General features: G+C 36.9%; 1 long non-coding RNA gene across 2 annotated transcripts; it reads left to right on the plus strand.

The window, feature by feature from the left end:
• Positions 1 to 9362: 9362 nt before the first annotated feature.
• On the plus strand, positions 9363 to 22543 carry LOC125179634 (uncharacterized). Of its 2 annotated transcripts, XR_001203625.3 has the most exons (5): positions 9363 to 9602; positions 10018 to 10119; positions 19851 to 19950; positions 20230 to 20326; positions 20873 to 22543. It is a non-coding gene; the product is annotated as an uncharacterized lncRNA (long non-coding RNA). The 2 variants fall into 2 exon arrangements; XR_001203624.3 differs by lacking the exons at positions 19851 to 19950; positions 20230 to 20326; positions 20873 to 22543 and adding an exon at positions 10982 to 11971.
• The last annotated feature ends 236 nt before the right edge of the window (positions 22544 to 22779 follow it).

The following is a 22779-nucleotide window of genomic DNA, read 5'->3' on the forward strand; positions in this document are numbered from 1 at the left end:
TATTGAAAGGCTACAACGAGGTCTCCCCCGAGCCTTCTCTTTTCCAGGTTGAACATCCCCAGCTCTCTCAGCCTTTCTTCATAGGAGAGGTGCTCCAGCCCCCTGATCATCTTTGTAGCCCTCCTCTGGACTTGTTCAATCAGGTCCACATCTTTCTTGTGCTGAAGATTCAAAGTAGCTGTTAAAATTAATTTTAAACTGTTTGCAAGGGGGGATTCCATTGTTGCATATCATGGAATATTTTGTTAATTTTCAAAACTGTAAGAAAGTTGCACAAAAAAAAATCAAGATATGTTTTTTAATGTACATTTCAAAATTCAAGTAATGGATATAATTTTAAAATTAGTAAATATAGATGCTTTTAAAGTTATTAATATACACCTCATTATTGAATTCATATAATGTTTTTTAAAACATGGCAAATAAGAAAATAGTAATATGATAGCCATGATGTGGCACATTACCTCCTGGAGCTGTGTACAGGTATGAGATACTGATTTGAGGATATGAAGCATAATTTCTATTATTTGTCCATAAAGTGTGAAAGAAGGTGTACCAGTGCATCTCCAAACTGTTTTATTCTTGTTCTGATTAACTCAAAATTAGAAGTTAATTCTTGGCTTCTTTTCAAAGGGTGAACTATAAGTATCAGTTCCCACATTTATATTATGTGACTGTCTCGCTTCAGGAAAATGAGTTAGAAAAAAACTCTCATTTCACACAGGGGTATCATACATATAACTGAATCCTAATTTCCCTCTTTTTGACTCTAATTGACCTATTTTGGTGTACTATGAAACTGTGATACTATAGAAAAATAGCCTTTATTGAGGCTGAACTGGTGATTTTTGCCATCTCTGCTGGAGAGTCCCCAGTGAGAATTAAGATTCACAACCTGCCTGATATGTCTCAATTTTATGGCTTCTGTGTTTACCAAAACTTTTTATGTTGGATGTCAGACAATGTGGATGTTCCATGAGACTTGTCATGTACAATATAATATCATTGAAGAATAAGCTGTATTTATAACAAAATATACATTCATCTACTCTGGAATAAAAAAAAAAAAAAAGAAAAAAAAAAGACAAGAGCAGCAAAGAGTGAGATATGTAGTCAGGAACTGACTATGACTCCTCGAAGCAAAGTAGACCTAGGGTACAAGCTACAGCAGCAGCAATAGCATGACTCTATATTGTGTCAGAGCTCTAGAGAATAGAACTGGCTTTCTGCTACCACCACTTTGAATTAGATTAGAATGTGTGAGACGGTGTCTAGAGCACAGTAGGATGGATTCTTCTACAGGCAGTAATCACCTCTACCCCATGGCCTATTATTTTCCTGTAGCACGGCATCCTCGCCTTGAGTTAATTTTGATCTACCTTATTTGAGTTCGCAAAATTCACTATTGAGAAGGCTGATGGTGGCTCTGTTGTGAACAATATGACAGTTAGAGTTACAGGCTTAGCCAAATGTTATGAAATATGAGAAACTTCTGGTTAGACATCTGGAAATAAGTCAGAAAATACCATAGAGATTTTAGGTAATCCTTTGTTTCATTTATTGTGGGTTTTGTTTGTTTTTAAATGTATTTGAAATAGTTTTGTCTTTTGTTATATCATTCCTGAAAGCTTAGAAGTAAAAACAGTAAGTAGAAGAGGTGCTGAATTAAAAATGACCCACTTCTCTAGCTTCGAAGCAGATATAGAGAATCAAATCTAGGAGCTGAATTGATTGTTGCAGTTGTTTTGTGATTTTCTTTTGCTCTTCTTCACTTATTTATTTGGAAAGTAGAGTACAGCGAAAACCAACCAATATGTCCCATTTACTTAAAAATTGGGAAAGAATGTTAAACATAAAAGATACAAAGATCTAAGATCTAAGAGTAACTCTTAGTTGAATGGCTATTACTTTAGTCTCCAGAGACCTTTGGTCTACACTTCTCCTTAAATTAGATGCTCATTCCTTATTCATGAGAGTGCTGTTTTCCATCACCCCTTCTGCTTTCAAATCTCTGCTTTGGAAAGTCGAGATTTGCTGAGTCAGACACTTGAACTGGAGTGGCTGGGTATTTTATTTTTTCCTGTAGTTTATTTTTAATATATAGCAGCCATGAATTTTAATCAGGAAGATAAAGTAATGGGGAAATCCTTCCCCCCCCCCCCCCCCTTTTTTTAATCCGCAAAGAAGCATTAGCTGCAGAAGACTGAAAAAAAATAAAATTAAATAAAAAAATCACAGCATGATTTATAGCTGCCAAAACATTTTTGGGTTACTAAGCTGCTTACCACATTCTTTGTCTTCTATCCGGTATATAAAAAGACTGTTTAAAAACTGTGTGAAAATTTTCAAAAACACCTTTAAAAGATTCCATTACTTGAAGTGATTTGGATAATTGTGTTCAATGGTAGCCATTATTTAAAAATATAATTAGTTGCTGAACTCAGAGAAGGAGGGAAATTTCTGCAGGTGTTTCTCATTATTTGCTATGCATACAAAATATCTGCATAAATTACCATTATTATTTCAATGTATAGTAAGAGACAATAAAGCATTAGCAAGTAAAGAAAAATGTTGTTGACCCACAATCTCTGTTAGCGGCATAGAGTTCTGGCCTTCAGTGTTTCTGAGGCACATGTGCAACTGTATTCAAAATTGAAATTACAGTTTTGCACCTGTAACAACATTAAGTATGTAACAAAAGTGCTTCAGAAAGATATTGAAAATGCAAAGACATTAGGAGAAAGATAGTAGTATATATCTCTAGCAGAGCTCTATACAGAACAGGTAGCAACAAGCAGAGCTTTTCATTCTGTAGTAAGGCTTCATGCAAGCGAAGTCACCCTTCTCATAACTTCCATAAGGATATGAACTTCCAAGAATCTCTTTTGTAATATATTGATGCTGTTACTGAAAAATTAACAAGTGAATTACTGAGACAAGTTATGACCACCTGGCTTTTAGCTCTGGTTCTGAGCAAGAGATGTTCTGTACCTTTGGGAAAGTTGCTATTTCTTATTCTGTAAAATGGAACAATAGTAACAACAAAAGCCAAACAAAAAGTGAAAAATTCAAATTATCTAATAAGATTGATCATGTCATATATACGTAAGAAAATAAATAATTCAGACAATGTTGAGTTTCATAAATTCATTCAGTTTGAGAAACTTGAGATTACACAAGTGATGCACTGCATTATAAGTTAGATTGTCAATGCTCCCTTGTAGAAATATTTTTTATTAATTTATTTGAATGTTAAAGGAAAAAAATCATCACTTACTAATTGTAATGAGAATTGTAGCTTTCCTGTCTTTTTACTTCCATCCTTTTATTTCTAGAATGTTATGCCATAAAGGGGAAATGAAACTAATATGAATTCAACACTTATAAGCTAGTTAAAAGTTGCAATTCAAGAGGAATCCAAGAACTGTTTTGGAAAATGATCACAGTTCACAACAGAACATCAAAATTGTATTTTAATATCTTATATTTACTTTAGAAAATTCTAGAATTAGATTAGTCCTGGAATATGTAGCTCTCTTGCACCTTGATTGTGAGTTGGAAGTCTAGAAGCTCTGAAAACTTGCTACTTTGGGCATCCCAGCAATGTAGTTTGGTTGGGAGCTCTGAATTTACAGTAAGGGAAATCTTTTACATTTCAGTTATGTTCAGAGTGAGTAGGAACAAATTCTATGAATATTTTATTTGTTAAGATAAGTGGGAAAGATAACAACCAGGTAGGATTCCATATGAACTCTGCTTGTATTTCATGAGAAGTCTTTCAAAACAATAAATTTCATCCACATTTCTGAAGAAAAGCTTCGTGAAAAACTTCAGAATTGTTCAAAAACAGAATTAAAATCTGATACAAAGGAAAATCCTGTGTGTTTGCTGAACACTGGATAAAAAACAGATTTGTGCCATTGATCTTGTACCCCAACCAGAGTGTTTTTCAAATGATATCCTCCAGTGACTGTATTCTGCACAAAGAAAATATCATTTAAAAAATTTGTGCTTTTAATCTTCTCTAGCAGTCTGGCCCTCATATTGAAGGCCCATGATAATACAAGACAGTTTTGGATTAAAGAAGATCATTATCCCAAAACCATGGATGGGAGATTTCTTGAATGAAGTGTTCTGCTTAACATCTGTTTTTCTCTGATATCATAGAAAAGGCAAGATATGCAGCTACATCTTTCCCTACAGAAATACCCTCCTCCTTATGTAGGATTCAAGACTACAGAGCGACCACAGTCATTTTTATGTTGTTGTTGGTTTGCTTTGTTTTGTATTTAATTATTATTATCATACATGGTTATATAAATGCCTCTTTTACCTTCTCATGGCAAAGTCAGAATTAATTTTATGAGGTCAGACTGATACCACCTGCTGTTGTGCTCTGTCTGGGCAATGGCCAGTAACAAATTACTTATACTTCTTTTTTAAGTTTAGTTCTCACTTAATGTAGTATTCAAAGTACCCCATCCGGCAAGAAGAACAATCTTGGAGGAGGATTGAGGCTTCTCACATGAAACATTCTGTATGGAATGGCCTGCATACCAAGACTATTTTTACTCTTCAGAGTTCATAAATTGGTGATGAAGTTAGGCTCTGAAGTATTTATGCTGTGAGCAGATTTTTAATTTTACAATGCAATCCTTTTATGTTTTATTATGTTAAAGGAGATGAGGCCTACAAATGATCTGGAAAATGAGAACTTACAGAAAATATGAAAGTTTATCCAAATAAACTTTTGCCAGTTTTTTAGACAAGACTGGAAACTTTTGAACTATTTTACAATAAAAGTTCTCTCTCTCTCTCTCTCTCTCCCTCTCTCTCTCTCTCTTCCTCCCTCCCTCCCTCCCTTCTTCCCTTCCTCCCTTCCCCCTTTCCCCCCTTCCCCCCTTCCTCTCTTCCTCCCTCCCCCCCTCCCTTCCTCCCTTCGTTCTTCCCTTCCTTCCTTTCTTAGGAAGAGACTGTAGTCTCTCATTAAGCAGTATTCTTCTATCTAATTCTTCTATTTACTTTTCTAGTTTCCTTTGCTTTCTGTAAAATATTTTCTCTTAAGACTTTTTGAATAGGCTATTTTTTTATTATTATTATTTTAATTTATAAATCTTTGTAGTTTGGAAGGTTTTTTTTTTAGTTTTTCTTTTTTTACAGAAAATGGATGAGAAACTATTTACAATTAGTTAAAATATGATTATCTGCAAATGTAGCATTTACAAAGTTTAAGTGTAGGAGAAGCAAGATTTGCAGAGCATATGGCAAGTGTAAACCACTCTGACAGCATAAATAGGATAAGGATATTCTGTATAAAGGTGTCTGGCCAGGGTGTCTATGCTATGTGATGAAAGCAGTTTAGAAAGCAGCTTGTCTTTCATTTGACCAGAGTTATTTAAAGTAAAACTTTGAGAAAACTGTTTTTCCTCTTAAAAAATTCCTATAACTTAAAAATCTTTACAGTATACTAATACTTCTAGCAGTTCAAGAGAATAGCTTGATATTAGCATTGAAATCTATAAAGGACTGTGATCTGTGTAATTTTAGTGGTGTATCACAGTAACATGAAGGAACCAATTTATTCATTCTTTCTTCTGAGATTAAATGTAATTGGTTTAAAGAGATAATCATTCTTTTGTTTGAATTTTATGCATTTCTTATGAAGAGCTAACACATTTTTCTGGAGCCTGACAAAGTGTACAGTCTTTTATCCTCATTTCCCAGTGGATAAATACTTTGTTAATTAATAAAGTATTATACTAGCACTTAGTGCCTGCATTTAACAGTGGAAGGATTTTATTCAGATTATGTTAATAGATTGTCCGCTTTATTTTTTGCATTAATTACAACCTTTTTCTGTGATGCTGTCATAAGAGAATTGTCACTATGAATACAGAGGGCTTTTTTGGATTATTTTTGTTTGACTGTTCTAAAATAATGCCTGCTACGTGTTGTTACTTACACCATTAAACTGGATGTTTAATTATTTACTGGGAATTATATCAATTACAAATTCAATTTTTCTCCTGCTTCCTAATTGTTTATAAATCTGTCTTGATATACATATGTATCTGTAAATGAGTGTTTACTAAATAGCATGTACAGATAGCAAACAAATTTGAGAATGTATGGGATTTCTTGGCACAATTTTTACTGATTATTTGGATTTTTAAATATCAACTAAATCACATTGTATAGTGGTACAGCTGCTTAAGAGAATACCTGTGATTTCTCTTAAAGAAATATTGAGGAATGAGGAAAAATAATAATCACTCTGAAAGTAAAATTACATAATATATATTTGGAACAATATTCAGTAGTAAATCTACAGTACTGCTAACTTGAGGCTGTCCAGAAAAGCGTGTGGCTGTCCAGTCACAGATTTTTGCGCTTAGTCTATCAGACGGTTTATGTTTGTGGGAACTAGACAGAGAGCTTCACAGAAGAGTACTGCGGGAAAATCTTCCTTAGACTTTGCCCATGTCTGTTAACTGAGTAGAGGAAACAATTTCATTTTTCAAAGAAAATTTCCTGCAAATAGGAAATTATTATCTGGTACCAAGATCTGGTCCCCAGATCTGGTCCCCAGATCGAACAAGATGGTGATAGGATTTGCTCTTTTTCTATACAGTTTCCAGAAGGACAAGATATAATTCTTTCATCAAATGGCACCAATATGGAACTAAATTGTCATATCGGCTTCAGATCCCCTAGGCCAATTTCATCTTTAGGGAGCATATTCTTCACTGATAAAGAAGAAAACAGGCAAGGAAGAAGAGGAGCTGAAGTGGGAATTTACAGGAAGAGCGTAAGCTATGGCTTTGCTCCTCTGTGACTTCAGGGCTGTTTTTGTTAGTGGCAAGGGAACTCTTGCATGCCTAGACAGAAGAAAAAATGACCAGGGATGCAGATATTCTTAAAGAACAGGATAGGTGTATGGACTAGAGTGTACTAAAAACCCCGTATTTCGGTGGAGGAAGAACCAGGAACTAGCCCACCTCTTTTGCTACAATACTGGAATCTGCTGAGGTTAAGGTACATCCAGATGCATTCTCAATAGTTATATCTGTTGTATAGTTTGCAACAGAACACATCAAATTAGGGCTACTGAAGGAGTTACTGTCCTCAGTAGTACTGGACTGTGAAAGCCCCTATCCCGATGTATATTTTACTTTAACTGGAGTAGAGGATTCAAAACATTATGACTGGTGTCTTCCCAAACCCTGCGTTACTCACAGAGAGAAGCATATGCAGGAAGTGCTATTGAAATTAGTCTTAAAAAAAAGACATTACTGCTTTCAACAAGCAACAAAAAAATAACCCAGTAAAGCTAGAGATAGTGTTCTCATTAATACAGAATCCCTTTTATTCTTACATCTGTCAAGTTTTCTGAAAACTCTTTTAGAGATGGATGGAACTGATCTGTAGCTGGCTGGATTCAAGGTGGATGTTTGTTCTGTATATCTGTGAATATCTTGCAGCCAAGAAAGATATGATTATTTGAAAGGAAAAATTAATTTTAAGGAACCTCCTAAAATAAATTTTCTTGCTACAAAAGCTCTCTTCTGACTCCTCTGAATCAGAATCCTGATCTAAGAGTATGATGAAAAATGTTGCACTCCAAGTTGGAAATTGGAGAGGAAAATGTTCATGTATATGTAAGAATTGTACTCAAACAGCTGATGTTAACATTTTAAGGGAAAACTTTAAACCTGAGAAGCAACAGGTAGTTTCTACATTTCCCTTTGGAATAGTGTACTCTTCTGTATTTTGCTTCTATACAAACAGTTCAAAATTTTTTAAAGTCATTTTGCCAGTCATATAACCAAACAACCTTGCATGGCATTACATGTTCCCCCCCAGATAGATCAAGCCCTGAATGCAAGACCAGACAAGTAAATAACGCCAACATGTAAAACTAACTTGTAAATACATTACTTTTTGGCATTTTTTTTTTTGGCACTTTATGGGGCTTAACTGTACTTCAGTGAGAAGAATATCTTCTGGCGTGAACTGAAATTATACCACAATGTCTTTATTGGGTAGCGGGGGGGGGCATAATTCCTTGTGGACACCTGAAGTAGTTGCAAAATAATAAAATTTAGGTGAAGGAAAAGTTCCTTCTCTTAATTTGTTGTTGTTTTTGTTTTCTTTTCCATACAGTTTTAAAATGACGGTCACATTTTCTGGCCTGTGGCAGATTGTAAGCATGCTGGAACGCTTCACATTATGTAGATCACGTTTGTCTGAAATGATATCATACCTATAGTCTGCTGCAGGCTCAAAAGTAGCCTATGCCTCAGGTGCTATTTTATGCCTTTGCTTTTGTTACTACATCCCTGTAAGTCTTCAAAAGGGAAATGAAATTATCCTATACAGAAGAAACACCATCCAGAAGAAACTTCAGTTGTTAGTGTCTGAGTTCTCACTGAAACCAAAGGCAGGTATCTAACTGACTTGAAGAAAGAGACTTTAATCTATCCTGGTTTGTTTACTAATGAAGGAGTGTGAAAGAGACACATGTTCTTGTATCTGAAGAGAAGGTGAAGGAACAGGTAGTGCAAGGAAGACAAAAATCAGTTGCGCCAGACCAATATGTGGTTGTATCTGAGCTTGGAGACTGCAACCATCTTCAAACTTCCAGATCTAGAAGAACACTTTGGCTGCAGGCTAAAAGCCATAAGCTCTCCCAAGCCAGCCAATCTTCTTCGCATGACCTGCCAGAAAACAGCAATGTAGGCATGTAACCAAATTAAAGCCAAAACTTTCAGCCCAGTCCTTGACCTGAATAGTGAGTGAGGGTCCAGATCCTGGCATTTATACATGATAGTTTATATGCAGCTGAAGTAAATGCTGTAGTCACAGGTCATGGTGCTAAATTTTGAAAAGCCCTTCATAAGGAAGAAATCTCAGAAAAACAAATTTAAATAACATTAACGTCAAGAAAAGTAATTCTGATTGCTATATTCTTTATCTGTCACAACTATACACGATGAAAATCTATTATAGCAATTTTGCCTTTAAGATCATTTTCTTTTTTTCTTTACCTTATTATTTAATTTATTTTTATTTATATATATATATTTAACAGGTTCTTACTAATTTTCCTCACAGAATGACTAACAGAAATATGACCCTTGTGCACCTTTTGTAGTTAATTCATTAGGTCAACTCTAAGCACTAAGCCCCTTGTCAGGTTATTTCTGTTAGTGATAAGGAGCAATTGACTTTAAAACATTGAAACCGGGTAGATGAGCCTATTCCACAAGGTCTCTTGGCTCCACCCTTGTTAAGTGAAAGCTGCCAGGTGTGGATTATTTGACCTTTGCTATATAGGAAGCATGAGGAGGTGGGGGGAATTATTTCTCCAGGGGGGTTTAAGACTCAGCTTATCTAGGGTGCTTTTTCTATCACAGTGAAATGGACTTGGTGTTCCCCAGTAGGCTGCTTTTTCTTCTTCATGTTTTCTACCATCTCTGTGAAATGGTTTTAGAGACTCTGAGCTAGTTATGTTGGTGGTGCCTTCTAAGTACAGCAAAACCCTGGTAGTACTACTTCATTGTGAGGCAATTTGGAAGTGACTTAAGTTCAGAAGCTGGCAGGTAAGTGCTCTTGAGTTCTACAGTTTGATGCTGAGGAGTTTGAGTACTTCCTTCACCTTGTCTGTTTTCAGTGAAATTACTTATGTTGATTCTAAGTTTCCTTTTCAGCCATTAAAAAAAAAAAAAACTCAGAAGTTCAAGTGCATATAAGTAAGCTTGATTTTGAAGAATGTTCTTAAATATTTGTTAAGATTCAACAACAGGCTGTATGAAAAAGGTGCCTTAATGTGAAAGCAAACTTTACCTCGTGGTAAGCACAAACATGTTTGGATAGATACTAGTTTCTACAGAGTGTACCATCATCTTATGCCAGCTCATTGGCAGTAACGACATGAAAAGATGAGGAGGAACCCAGTGTGGATGAATTGGCTAAACAACTATGGCAGTACAAACAAGTCTCCTCTCTTCCCTAAAGGCTTGCGTCTTGGCTGTGGAGAAACTGTCTGAAGAGGCCAACCAAGTGAAAGAGAATTTCTCTTCCTCCCCACCTGTACAAACCAGAGTCTCAGCTATTGGGGTAAGCGTCTTTCTGTGCAAGAAAGATGATGTAGTGGGTAGAAACCCCGTGCAGTGCTGGTCCCCAGGGCTTTGGATTTATGACCAAAATGGTGTTTATAGCACACCATTGTCTTAGTTGTTGCACAACAGTGCTTACACAGATCCAAGGACTTCTCTGCTTTTCATGCTGCCTTGCCATGCAAGGGGGTTGGAGGTGCCCAAGAAGCTGGCTGGGAGGGGGGGGGGAGTCAGCCACACAACTGACCCAGCCTGGCAAAAGAGATCTCGTGTTTCATGGCATCACACTTAGCAACAACAGCTGCAGGAAAGAAGGAGGAAGAGGGGGATGTTTCAAGTGGCTTGTGATAAGCCCCACTTTCCTGCAAGTGGCTGAACATCTGTCTGTCTCCCAATGGGAAGTACTGAATGAAATCCTTGTTTTGCTTTGCTTGTGCATGTGGTATTTGCTTTACCTAGTAACCCGTCCTTCTATGTACGTATGAGTTCTAATACTTTTATTTTCCTGTTCTCTCCCCCATGCCCCCTGGAGAGAGTGAGAGATTGGCTGTGCGGTGCTCAGCTGCCTGCCAGAGCTAAACCACATAATGTTAATTTTAGATGTTCGACATCAACCATTTTGTTCCACAGATTTGTTTACAATGTACACTATTCACTAATACAGATTTGGCCAACAGTATAACAGCGAGGATCCGCTAACAACTGGATACATGTACTGCCCCCAATAAGAGTGTCTTCCTCAAAATTTTGTCACTCATTCTAAATAGAAAGCCTTTATTACAGAAAGGCAGTTAGTCTATTTTTTTAAGGTGTCCTTGAGAGGAGGGCACACACATGATTTCAGGGCACTTCTGGTTTCCTAGGATACCACTTATAATGCCAGAGCCTTTCTCCAGTCTGAACATTGCCTGTTTCCTGAAGACTTCATCCTACCAGCTGCTGCTTCTTCATCCACTTGAAAACACTGTTAAAGCCTTAAAGCAAAGCAGAAAACATAAGACTGGTGACAGCCAAGAGGGAGATGAACAACTAACCAAAAAAGTTCCTGACTCTTTCCATTAATGAAAGAAACAGGTCCATAAGGGCAATTTTATTCCTCCCATCTGTGAGACTGATACCTAAATGCTTGCTTTCAAGAAAAATAACCAAAACTTAATATTACTAAGGTCATCTTCTGTCAGTGCAAGGCCTAATATTTCTTTGGTAGAGAACTAAGAAAACCAGAATGGGTTTGTTATTTGGAATTATTTATTTAAATACTGTGAAATGTTTAGAGTAACAAACAGACTAGTATTAGCAGCTTTTTGAGATAAGAAGGAATATTTGTCATTCGGCATGTTACAATCTGATGCTAACACATTGCTACCTTTAAAGTGGAACATTTTTCTTTGTAAGCCTCTAAATATTGTGATAGCTATCAGCTGCCATTCATTTAAGGACAATGATGTAACATGGCTAGAATTTCAGAAGCAAATCTGCAGAAGCTATTATATTTTTATAATATATTTGGAGGCTTTCCAGTTCATGCTGTCAGTATAAGACTAAGATGGGCAGTAGCATTCAACTATTTTTTTTGATGATGCAGTTTAACAGTTTGTTTGGAAGGCCCTGGGCAATTTGATTAGTGCTGTTTGATGGAGCTGTGTCATCAACATGAGGTGGAACAGTTCTGCTTATAAGTGTCTGGCAGGAGATCCGAGTTTCTGAGCATCACACAGGCATAAGCAATAAACAACATGTTATTGTACATTCCATTTTATATTTTTATAGCTGAAGAAAATTAATAATGCATGAGCATCCAATAGGTTTCCATAAGACTTTTCCTTCAAAATAAAACTACAATCTACAGCTTGTGGCAGTGTAAATGTCTGTACTTCATATCTGTGAACACACGTCTCTTGAGGCAACAAGAACCTGGGCTAAATTCTGGCCTTGCTGAAGTCTGAGCTTCACTAGACTCAGATGTGCCAGCATCTCACCCTGGTTTGTAGTAGTGAATTGTAGTGATGTTTCTGCTCTGGAGACTACATCAGGTGCTGCTGCTAAGCAGTGCAGATGGAGAAGCCAGCTCTTTCTAATACTCAGCTATCCTTTTGTTCTCCCATGTTGGGGTTGCAGAACAGATATTGTGTAGATTTTACTGCACCAGGGAATATGTATGAATTCAGACTTCTCTATGCCTGGGTTCTGAATGTTTGCTCTTTTCTAAAACATTCTTTTCTGCCAAGAAAGAATGTCTTTAATATTATTAATCATCCAAAGGTGTACTGGAGTTTTTATTGGGTAGAGGTTTATGACTGACACAAACCATACTCTTATTTTGTCCTGAACTGTTACAAACTCATAACAGGTGGGCAGCAGGGTGGGATTTCTGTACAAGGAGCACTGCATGAATGCTCTTTTCTGAAACTTTGTGGTAGCATTTATTGATCCATAAACAGAAAAAGAAACACTTTGAAATTCAGTGTTAGACCTCACTGAACTATTAATGCCAAAGTAATATTTAAAGTATTTTCAACTTGGGTCTTATAGTTGAATTTCTGTTACTTTCATGAGCTGGGGCCTCAATGGATTGAAATGGCATGAGCACTTACAGCCAACTGTCTTTTTATGTTACAGCTGCAGACAGAGCTGAGATCCCAGGTGTTTATCTGTAAAATCTTAGATGAACTGCTATTGAATTAGAACAAATATTGTTTTTGTTTTTTTTACATTGTCTTACTCAGTTTCTACAGCTTTAAAGCTGTAGTTGGATGGTAACAGGTTTGGATCTGTGAAGTGAGATAACTTCACAGTATGCACTTACACCAACCGGGGGGGGTGGGGGGGAGGAGGGGGAATCTCTTTTATGTTGCTTAGAGTACATAAATCAATGTTAATGTTGGTTGTGAGGGAACATGTAAAGTCACATGCAGTGTAATATACGTACATTGGTGCTAGCTGATCTGTGGATGAAGTTCTGCCTGGCAGACTTAATCCTACAAAGTTTTTTGGAAGATGAATAATCAGAACAAGTACATATAGTTCAGGACTTCATGTCGTGTTTGTAGTGTTCTCTACTTCTAAATGCTTTGAAACCTACTTTACTTATGTCATAATCTAAAATAAAGAAAATGAGCTCAAAGGCAAAGCCAGAATCTAGAAAGTCAGCCTCCCCTCCTGCCTCTAGCAATGAAGAAATCTTGGCTGTGTAACCCGCTGATGCCAGGAATTAGGCTGACTTCAAGCCTTCTTAGTGTTATGTAAAAACCTTAATTTTCACTTCACAAAACCTGTCGTTGGGCTGGGTGAAATTCCTTAAAATATGTATTTCTCTTTAAATGGCAATTCTAAACTGAAGGCTGTGAGACAGGTCTCATTTTAATTTCTTTTGATTATGTAGAGTGACACCTGTTGGCTGTTTAGCAGATTGTTTTAATAACACATTGTGATAGATTAACAGATCCACATCAACAGAGGGACTCTGAGCCACCTGTGCATTAACACAGGCCTTAGCATTTCATCAGATGATCCTTACCTTATTCTTAATAGTAAAACAGTGGTACTGATTGACTAGAAAGTCAGTGGAATCTTCAACATGTTAGAGTTTCTCTGAAAGGATGTAAAGTGAATTAATGTGGTCTTACTGTTCTGCTCCCTAGTTTTCTACTTTTTTTTTCCCAAGAAAGTCTCTTGGATGAAAGACATCAAGGGCTAAAGAGTCTCCTGTCTCCAGAGGTAAATTGTTCTGGTGTTAATATATTCTTGTGGTTAACAAGTATATGTATCTTTTCTGCATAGTTTCTCCTTCTACACGTTTTCTAATATTGACTGTAATTCTGGAACACAAAAATAATCATGTGAGTCTTTTAGATAGTAACTTCATGAAAAGGGCTATTGGGGGGTGGAAAGAAGGAAGAGGAAAATTGTTCCTGTTTGTAGTAGATAGCTTAAATGTAAACTCTTGAAGTCACCGGAAAATGCTTAGTCAACTTTTGTTATGTCTCATCACAACACTAAAGAGGAGACAATGAAGTGTCCTTTATATGTAGTGTAATATTTACAGAAGTAGGGTCATGCTTTTCACATTAATAGTTTCACATCTTTCTTAATTTGTATACATAGTGTAATATTTACAGAAGTAGGGTCATGCTTTTCACATTAATAGTTTCACATCTTTCTTAATTTGTGAAGATTTTATAAGTAGCTTTGCAAATGCTTTTATAGGAATATATAGACCTACCATGATGTTAAGAATTTAGATTATTTAAGAGTGAAATTACATAAGATAAAAAATACAAAGTACAACACAAAGCAGCCTCTTATAACAAGGCTGCCTTTACAGCTCATCAGTGCAAATTTCTTGTCAAAATGCTCCTTGAACTAAGTAAGGGTTAGTTATTCATGTGAACACCTGACTTATAAAATCAATCAAGCTCTGATCTCAAAGATGTCTGGCTTCTGCATCTATTCAGGTTGATGCTTCCATTAACTTAACTTCATACTCTAAAATCATATTTCACTTCTAAATATGCTGTGTATAACTCATTAACTTCAGAGCCCCTGACAGTAATTACCTGAAAGAGAGTAAAGAAAACTGGAAAAGATGAAGAGCTGAATTACCACCTAATGAAAGGGGGGGGGCGTGGGGGGGAAGACACTTAAATTGACTATCTCTCAGTCATGAAACAGTAAGTCTCTGCTCTTTGGAAAACACTTTCTTGTTTTTTTCCAAGACTGAACTGTATTCATAGCTTTTGTTGAATAATACTAATTATTTTAAACCTCTGTGTTCCTATGTGGAAGACTACTTAAGAAGTATGCTTGTTCATGACTTTCTGTTTACAGTATTTCATGCTTATTAGTCCTACATAATGTTGCTGTGTCAGTCTTAAGAATGAAGTAAAAGTCAATTTTGTGAAGTCTTGAAGTATCAGAATTCTACTTCTAGGAAACTTAATTTCAGGGGAAAAATCACCTTTATTATATGACTTTCATTAACTGAAATTCTTTGAGTCAAATGGTTGAGACAGTATTTGTACTTGTTTCTTGGTTGTGGCTGCAGTGAGTGCAATAGCAGAGAGATCGCCAGCAGAATGTCAGTGTGAATTCACTGACTGTAATGGTCCTCACCTGGTGCAAATCATTAAAGCTTCATTGCCTCAGTGCAGCTGGATTGATTTTCAGCAGCTGCAGAACTGGCTGGGCATGTGTAGAGAGAGTATTATGGGGACAGACAGATAAGAGCTTTAAATATTTAAACATTAGGGAGATGTGTAAAGGTGAGGAACTTTTTCTTTTTGTCAGTTTAGCAGGCTATTATGATAAATAGTTGATTCTGCTGTTACAGCAAAGTAAAAAGATGCCTTTTAGTGCTAATAGAAGCTGGGTTGAAACATTTTGCAGGAAATATTGGATTCAGATTTTAAACAAATTGCTGTTAGAGCAGTTGATTCCTCTGATGCTTGAACTCCTACTTTGTACCAGTGTTGTCAGATCATTTCCAAGTTCCTTGAGTTAGTTATCGGGGAGAAACAGGTGACATAGCAAACAGGCATGGCTGAACTCTAAGTCATTCATAGCTCTTGCAGAGTCTTTTGTTAATGAATGAATATTTCATTCATTAACAAATGATGGGTGGGAAGGGACAGGGACAACCACCTTTTCATGGCTGAAATTAAAAAAAAAATTCCAAAACAGTGCTTTCAGAATAACAGTGAAATTTACCTTTTATCTTAGCTATTAAATGAGGAAACAACATATTTACTTTCACGTTCCTGAGTGCCTTCCGGTCATGAACAATATGATTCCTATCAGGCAACGTGTCACTAAAGTCCTGGGTAGAATGAAAATTATACATAGATGTGGGGAAAAAGTCTTTTTAAGTGTGCCAACACTGTCCTGCTTGTATTTAACAGCAGTAAGGATGGTAAGCTTTAAACTGGAAGAAATAAGAGCAGAGTTTTTTTCATTGTTCTTTAGACCTGTAAAGACACATCTTGCCATTGCTAATTCACTCCAGGACAAGTATGTTTTTCTTGCCCTCCCCAGCGTTTCTCCTATCATGTCCAACTGCCACTGGTCTTGGGATAGGTATAGGTGCTGAACAAACTTCATATATTTTTTTACTTCACCCTCATTTGTTTATGGCATGCACCTTCCTGAAATACCTCTTTGGTAACTTCTCCACAAAGCTTTCTCAGACAGCCATTGAATAGCTCTATTTTGGTAACCTGGTGTACCCATTTGCTGAGGCCCAGGAATAGGGGAAGTATGGAATGCTGTGGGACCTGCACCAGTAGGTGTCCAGATCTTGGTGTCGTGTACTGTGCAGTGCTGTTTTAAAAGGACCCGATGGCCCATGCCTCTAGCAAGAAGAGAAGATGAGCTTCTTTCCACTACCTCAGTCATGTGCTGTTTTCACTGGACATTTCTGGAGGTGGCATGAGAGACATGGACTGAGAAAGTAGTACTGTTCCCATGCCATTGCTCTTCACTGTAGACAAATGCATGGTTCAACCTATGCTACAGACTACCATGAAAACAGGATTTCTTCCTCACTGCAGTCTGGGCTTATGTCCAAGTAACTTGCACGAGGTAAGTTTGAGCTCAAGCATAAGGTTGGTCTCATGCTTAAAATCGGAAGGAGCCATAGTAACCTCTTAACTAACATGGTAAAATTGCAATAGCTACAGTGTGTCCCAAAAATGTAACCACCACTTTGTAGTACCTTTTCTTATTTGACAAGACATGCATGTATACATCTTGAGGTAGACTTCTCTGACAATTCTTTACATTTAGAGAGTAGTTATTAATTTTATAGGGGGCTAAAATTCATATGTGAAACAGTAAGAAAACACTTCAAGATCTTCTAAATCTGCAAAACAAATAAAACCCTAATCATTATCTTCTGTGATTCTTGACAGAATTCTTTAATGTTGTGTTGAAAATACAGCAACAAATTTCAGTTCACAGTAAGTTGGGAACCTGTTAACTCTTCTTTACATTATCATCTGTTTCTTTTATATGCGCACACAATCTGAGTGTCCAAGTGTTTCATAAACATTTAGAAAACAAGATTCTTGCTCCAAGAAAATAACCTAATTTGGAGCAAACCATAAGCAATTAGAGGAACAAAGAAGAGAGTAGGAAGGAGATTGTATACAACACAAATGGGATCCTGCTATCTGTGTTACTATATCTTTTCCCTTAGTTCTGAAGTTGTCAGATTAGTTGCTAAATAAAAGCTGTTATTTCTGAATGCTGCACACACAAACCAAATGTAGTCAGCTAGACTTAGCCTCTGGACTGACCTTTATTATAATGCCTAATACAGGGTGAGTTTCCAAGGAAACTGTTTTGTGGATGATCAAGGAAGTATTTTTACTTAAAAAAAAAAAAAGGGGGGGGAGGAGCATACAGAAGATGCATGTAAGGGGGTATTTATTTAAGGACAAAATATAAGAAGCAGCAGTAAACAAAGACTTGGGTAATGTATTGGGCCTGTTTTCTCAGTGTGAAGTTAGAGTAAAATATGACAAGTGTGGAATTTTGTTTCCTACTGAGTCTGCAAAACTAAGGTGATCTCATAACTGCTACTAGGGTTATTTCATGATGTGCAACTGTCTGGCATACAGCCAAATCAGGAGGAGGAAAATATTTAAAATCTGTATAGTATGCTGTCTTTTTTTATTAGAGGTGCTATCACTCTTTCATAATAATACTGTCGTCTTATAAGTCTTGAACTTGCTCAAGTGGAGCAGAGAGAGGAAAACAGTTTATATTTCCCAAGTGATCTTTGTTCCCTTTACTATAACTTTGCATGTGCATCACAAAAGAATGTTTTTTACTTATTTTTATTTCATGGTGTTCATTTTGCTAGATCTCTGTCACAGGCAGTTCAGGATAAATGACAACCCATATAGCATCTGGATACTGTTTTTTTATTTAAGAACCAACCAGATTAGAGCATTTACTTAGTATTTCAGATGCTCCTTCACTGCCTCCAACACAACCACTGGTTATTTTCACTGTCTTGTCTTCATCTTCCTATTGGTGAGATGGCTGCAGGTTCAGGTGGGTCATGTAGAAAGTCATTTTGGTTTGTGCTGTGCAGTTACTTATGACTACCAGGCTTAGATGTTTCTAGACAAAGTCTCAGAGGGCATTCCCTGGTGCTTTTCTGTTTGTTCCTTGATCTGCAGGATCTTCCTGTCTGTTTCCAGATTCTTTCCTTCAGTCTGGACCATCTTTACCTTTTCTCTGGGATTCCAAGCCCCAATTTTCCCAATCTAAATAATCTCAGTGCAGAAATAGAACGCATGGTCAGCCTCCTCCTAATGTGTGCTTCTGTCCCGTATCTTTTTATTTATTTATTAACTGCAGGATATGGGATGTCACTTTCTCTTTATTCTAGATCACATATGATCAAAACTTAGAAGCAGCTAATACTAGTTGCAGCTAGCAAGTATCCTGGAATCATTTGATTGGGAAGAGATCTCTGAGATCATCTAGTTCAAACCCTAAATTCAAGCAGGATCAGCTGAAGCAGTTTATGCTAGGACCATGTGCAGTTGGGTTTTGAATATCTCCACAAATAGAGACTCCACAATTTCTATGGGCAACCTGTGCCACTGTTTGGTCATGCTTACAATGCAAAAATTGTGGTGTTTTTGTTTGTTAGTCTGTATTCAGATAAAACTTCATTTGTTTTAATTTGTCTCTAGTGTCTTGACCACTGTCAAGTGAGCACTGCGAAGAGAAGTCTGGCTCCCTCATCTTCGCTTCCCCCAATCAGAGCGCCTTATCAGTGTGCATATAATACCTCCCCACATACACAAAAGACTTTTTTTCTCCATGCTGAATGGTCCCAGCCTATTCTGGGACATCATGTGCTACAAGCTTAATCATGTTTGTAGCCCTTTGCTGAACTTTCTTCAGTAAGTCCATTTCTCTCTTGTAATGGGGAATAGTCTGGACCCAGCACTGCTGATATGACTGCCCGAACTGAAGAGGGATGGGGAAGAAATCCTTCTTTGACCTACTGTCAGTGCTCTTCCAAATACAATTCAGGATATTGTTAGCTATCTTTCCTCCAAAGGTATATTGATGGCTCCTGGTCAGCTTGTTGTCCCCTGGAACCAGACCCCAAGAATGCTCTCTCTAGAGTTGTCTTCTAGATGGTAGGCATTGGGGGCGGGGGGGGGGGGGCTGTACAACTAACAGCATGTACTTTTGTCTGGGATTATTCCTCCTTGAGTGCAGGACTTGACGTTTCCCTGCGTTGAATTTAACGATGTTGCTGTTGGATTTATTTTTCAGTGTGCTGAGGTCCTCCTGAGTTGAAGCACAACTATCTGGTGTATCAACCACTCCTCCCAGTTTTGTATTATCTACAAATGCTCTGGTGGTACACTCTATTCTATTATCTAGGTCACTAATGAAGGAGTCAATAAGTATTGGCCACAGTCTTTACACCTGCAGTACACCACTAGTAATTAATCTCCAGCTAGACTTTGGTACTGATTACAACCCTAAGATTGTTTCTGAGTGTTCAAAAGATAAATTTCACTTTTGATTCTGAAGTTCACACATGTACAAGACCCATGTCAACATCTGCCCCATGTTGACATTTACAATGTAAACTTTATTTTTCCTATCATAGTTTCCAAGCCAACTCCAGAAGTAAAGATTTTCATTTATGCAATTATTTCCATGTCTTTCTCTTTGTTTCCGGTATTCATCTTTCTGAAGCATGGACCTTCAATTTTACACAGCATCACCTAGAGATCAAGAGAAAGCTGTATTCAGAATCACTTCATACAAATACTTGGGCTGTGGTTGTATTGCACAGGTAGAGCACAGTCTTTCTGTTGTGAATAACCACACTTCAGTGTTCTAATATGTTTGTGTTCTTCCTGTCATTTCTAATGGGTGAACTGTGTATGTGCAAAGTGAGTCCTTGCTGTTTTTCTGTAAGTGTAGGAATTCTGTAAGATTAGCACTTTGTGTGAGTGAACCTCACCCTCTTCTAAACACTCCTACCTTGAAATTAGTCCTTTTTTTGTCTTGTACAACTCCTTCTTCCTTATGTTAGAGAGAAAAATTAATCTGATGCCTGTATTTCTTGTAGGCTTATCTCACACCTGAAATTATGCTTAAAAGGCCAAATGAAGCTGCATTTGCAACCAACTCTTTTGCAGTCGCAAAGCAGTAACAGTGAATATACTGTGAGTACATGTGTATATGTATGCAATGTATGTTTTACTCCTGGCCGTGTACCTGCTGGGGCTGAGAGAATGCCGAGTCGCACCCGCTGCAATGCGGTGCGGGATGCGCTAGGTGGGGATCTTGCCCCATCAGTGGCCAGGCAGTGAAAAATCTTTTCCTTGATGTAGTATGTAAAACCATACTTTGAAGTCTTTAATATCATTCATGAAAGAGATACAAGGAACAGGGAGGTGGGGGATGCTGCAATTCTTCATTCTGTCTGAAAGAAGACCCATAGCTGTGTTTAAAAGTAAAAATCTGTGTGTATTTTCTTTATCCTGAAACTCAATAGCTTTGCTTAATCCATAAGTACTGCAACAATTTATTCATCCATATCTTCCTGGTTTCTTAAAAAACGCTTTTAGACGTGTGATAAAAAGCTAATCATTCTGGAGTTGTAACACACAACCCAAGTTTTTCAAGTAGAAGAGTTGCATTTCTGGTGCATTTGCTGAATCACTACTGAACAGCTTGTTTTTGTTACTGGCTTGTTTTTGCACTTTCAGGGTGAAATAAGAGTTACTGTGTAATCTTTTGGTTCAAGAATGAGGCTTGCACTTCATCAGATAACTCATGAAGAATATATGAGAAATAATTAAAATACCTATTCCTGTGACCTAAAAATGACTGCACCTTTGGATAAGGTTAACTCAGCACTATCTTATACTTGGAGTAGGTCAAAGCATGTTTTAAGGTTTGGATGCTGTTTCTGTAAGTTAAATCTAGATGTGTATTTATTTATTTATTGGGGGGGGGTGTCATTCATTCTGTTGAAGTACACATGAAAGACTATGCTAAATAAAGAATAAAGTGGCAATGTAAGGAAGAGAATAATAACCATCTGGAGAAACCAGGGTTTTCAGCTTCTGAAATGGAATCAGCTTTAGGGAGTTAAGACTTTCTGAGGTAAGGAGGTAGCATCTAAGAGGTGCATCCCCTGCTACCCCCCCCCCAAAAAAAAACGGATTCCAGACCAAGAAAAAGGCTTTGGAAATGTTGTTGCAATTCATGTTCACTGTAAGTAAACAGTTCACTGGAAATATTTGTCTACTGCTTTCAGTAATTGGGATGGGTGATTAAGCCTCTTAAAGGTGCCTTTCCCCTGCTTTCAAATCTGACAGTCAATACTTTGAATTCTTTCTCTAGTCATCTCCTAAAGTAAACTCCTCTGGTTAACTACCCATAACATTGGGCAAAATAAAAATACAGGAGGACTAATCTGTGGCTTCTGTACTCATTATGTACAGAGTTGTTGTTTACTCTTTTTGGACAACCCTTGCTTTCACATGACTGAGGAGTACGATTATTTCACCAAATGGCTTCACCTACTGCTTTCCTATATATCATATATGGTCTCTTTCTGCACGTGCTTATGATAGTATTCACTTAACATCAACATTAGGCAGGAGTCCCATTTGGAGTGTAAATTGTGAAGAAACGTATGCATAATTCCATCCACACAAAAATGAACAGTCTGGACCTGAATAAGCAATGCAATTGTTTCCACTTTATCCCTGAAGGCAACCATTGCAGGCTAAAGCAAAGCTATAGAGGTCCAGAAATATGAAGTTTAATTATTTCAATTATGTGACTGAAACAAAAAATAGGCTGGTCTGTGGGATTCAGTGTAGTAGGTGATTAGATAGTAGACTAATAATGAAGATATCTTAGTCCATTTCAGAACAAGTATTTTAACTGTGAAAGACATGATGTTTTACTGGAGAACTTACAAGCTGCAGTATATTTAAATAGTGCAGTACAGCTTGAGTTTTACACATTTGGCTCCACACAGTTGTAACTTGTGTATGTGCTTAGTATTTAAAGCTTATGATGGAAGGAAGGCCATCATGATATACTCAATAAATTGAATATAAATTATGTGGGGAAAAACAGCCATTGCTTAGATTTTCTGAATCAAGATGTCAGACAGCTAGGATATACTTTGTATTACAACAAGACTAATTTTTTAACATTTTTTTGTTAAAAACAAATTTTGCCTCTTTTTTGATTAATAACCCAAACCAAATAGGATATTTTACAGCTGTGAAGTTTCATAAAACTTTAATCTGTTGTACCTCTTAAGTCAATTACTGCAGTGGAAGAACTTTTACATGGATTAGAAACATTCTTTCAATAAGCATTATTTATTACATTTTTGGATTCAGATAGGTTTTCTAACTCTTAAACTGGTTTTATGGCTATATATTTAAAACTAATTGAAGTCTGATTTACTAATTGAATCCTTGCCCCCTGCATTATGCTGGCACAGATATTTGCAGGGTTGTGATATAAGGTGGATCAGAGAAGCTACAGAAGTGGGAAATGAAACTTAATTATGGTAGAATGCTCTGGATCTGTATGGCTTTGATCTGGTTTACAGATAAGCTACTCAACCAATTCTACTGGAAATAGT

Source organism: Anser cygnoides, chromosome 2, assembly GCF_040182565.1.
Source record: "Anser cygnoides isolate HZ-2024a breed goose chromosome 2, Taihu_goose_T2T_genome, whole genome shotgun sequence".
Classification (NCBI taxonomy): Eukaryota; Metazoa; Chordata; class Aves; order Anseriformes; family Anatidae; genus Anser; species Anser cygnoides.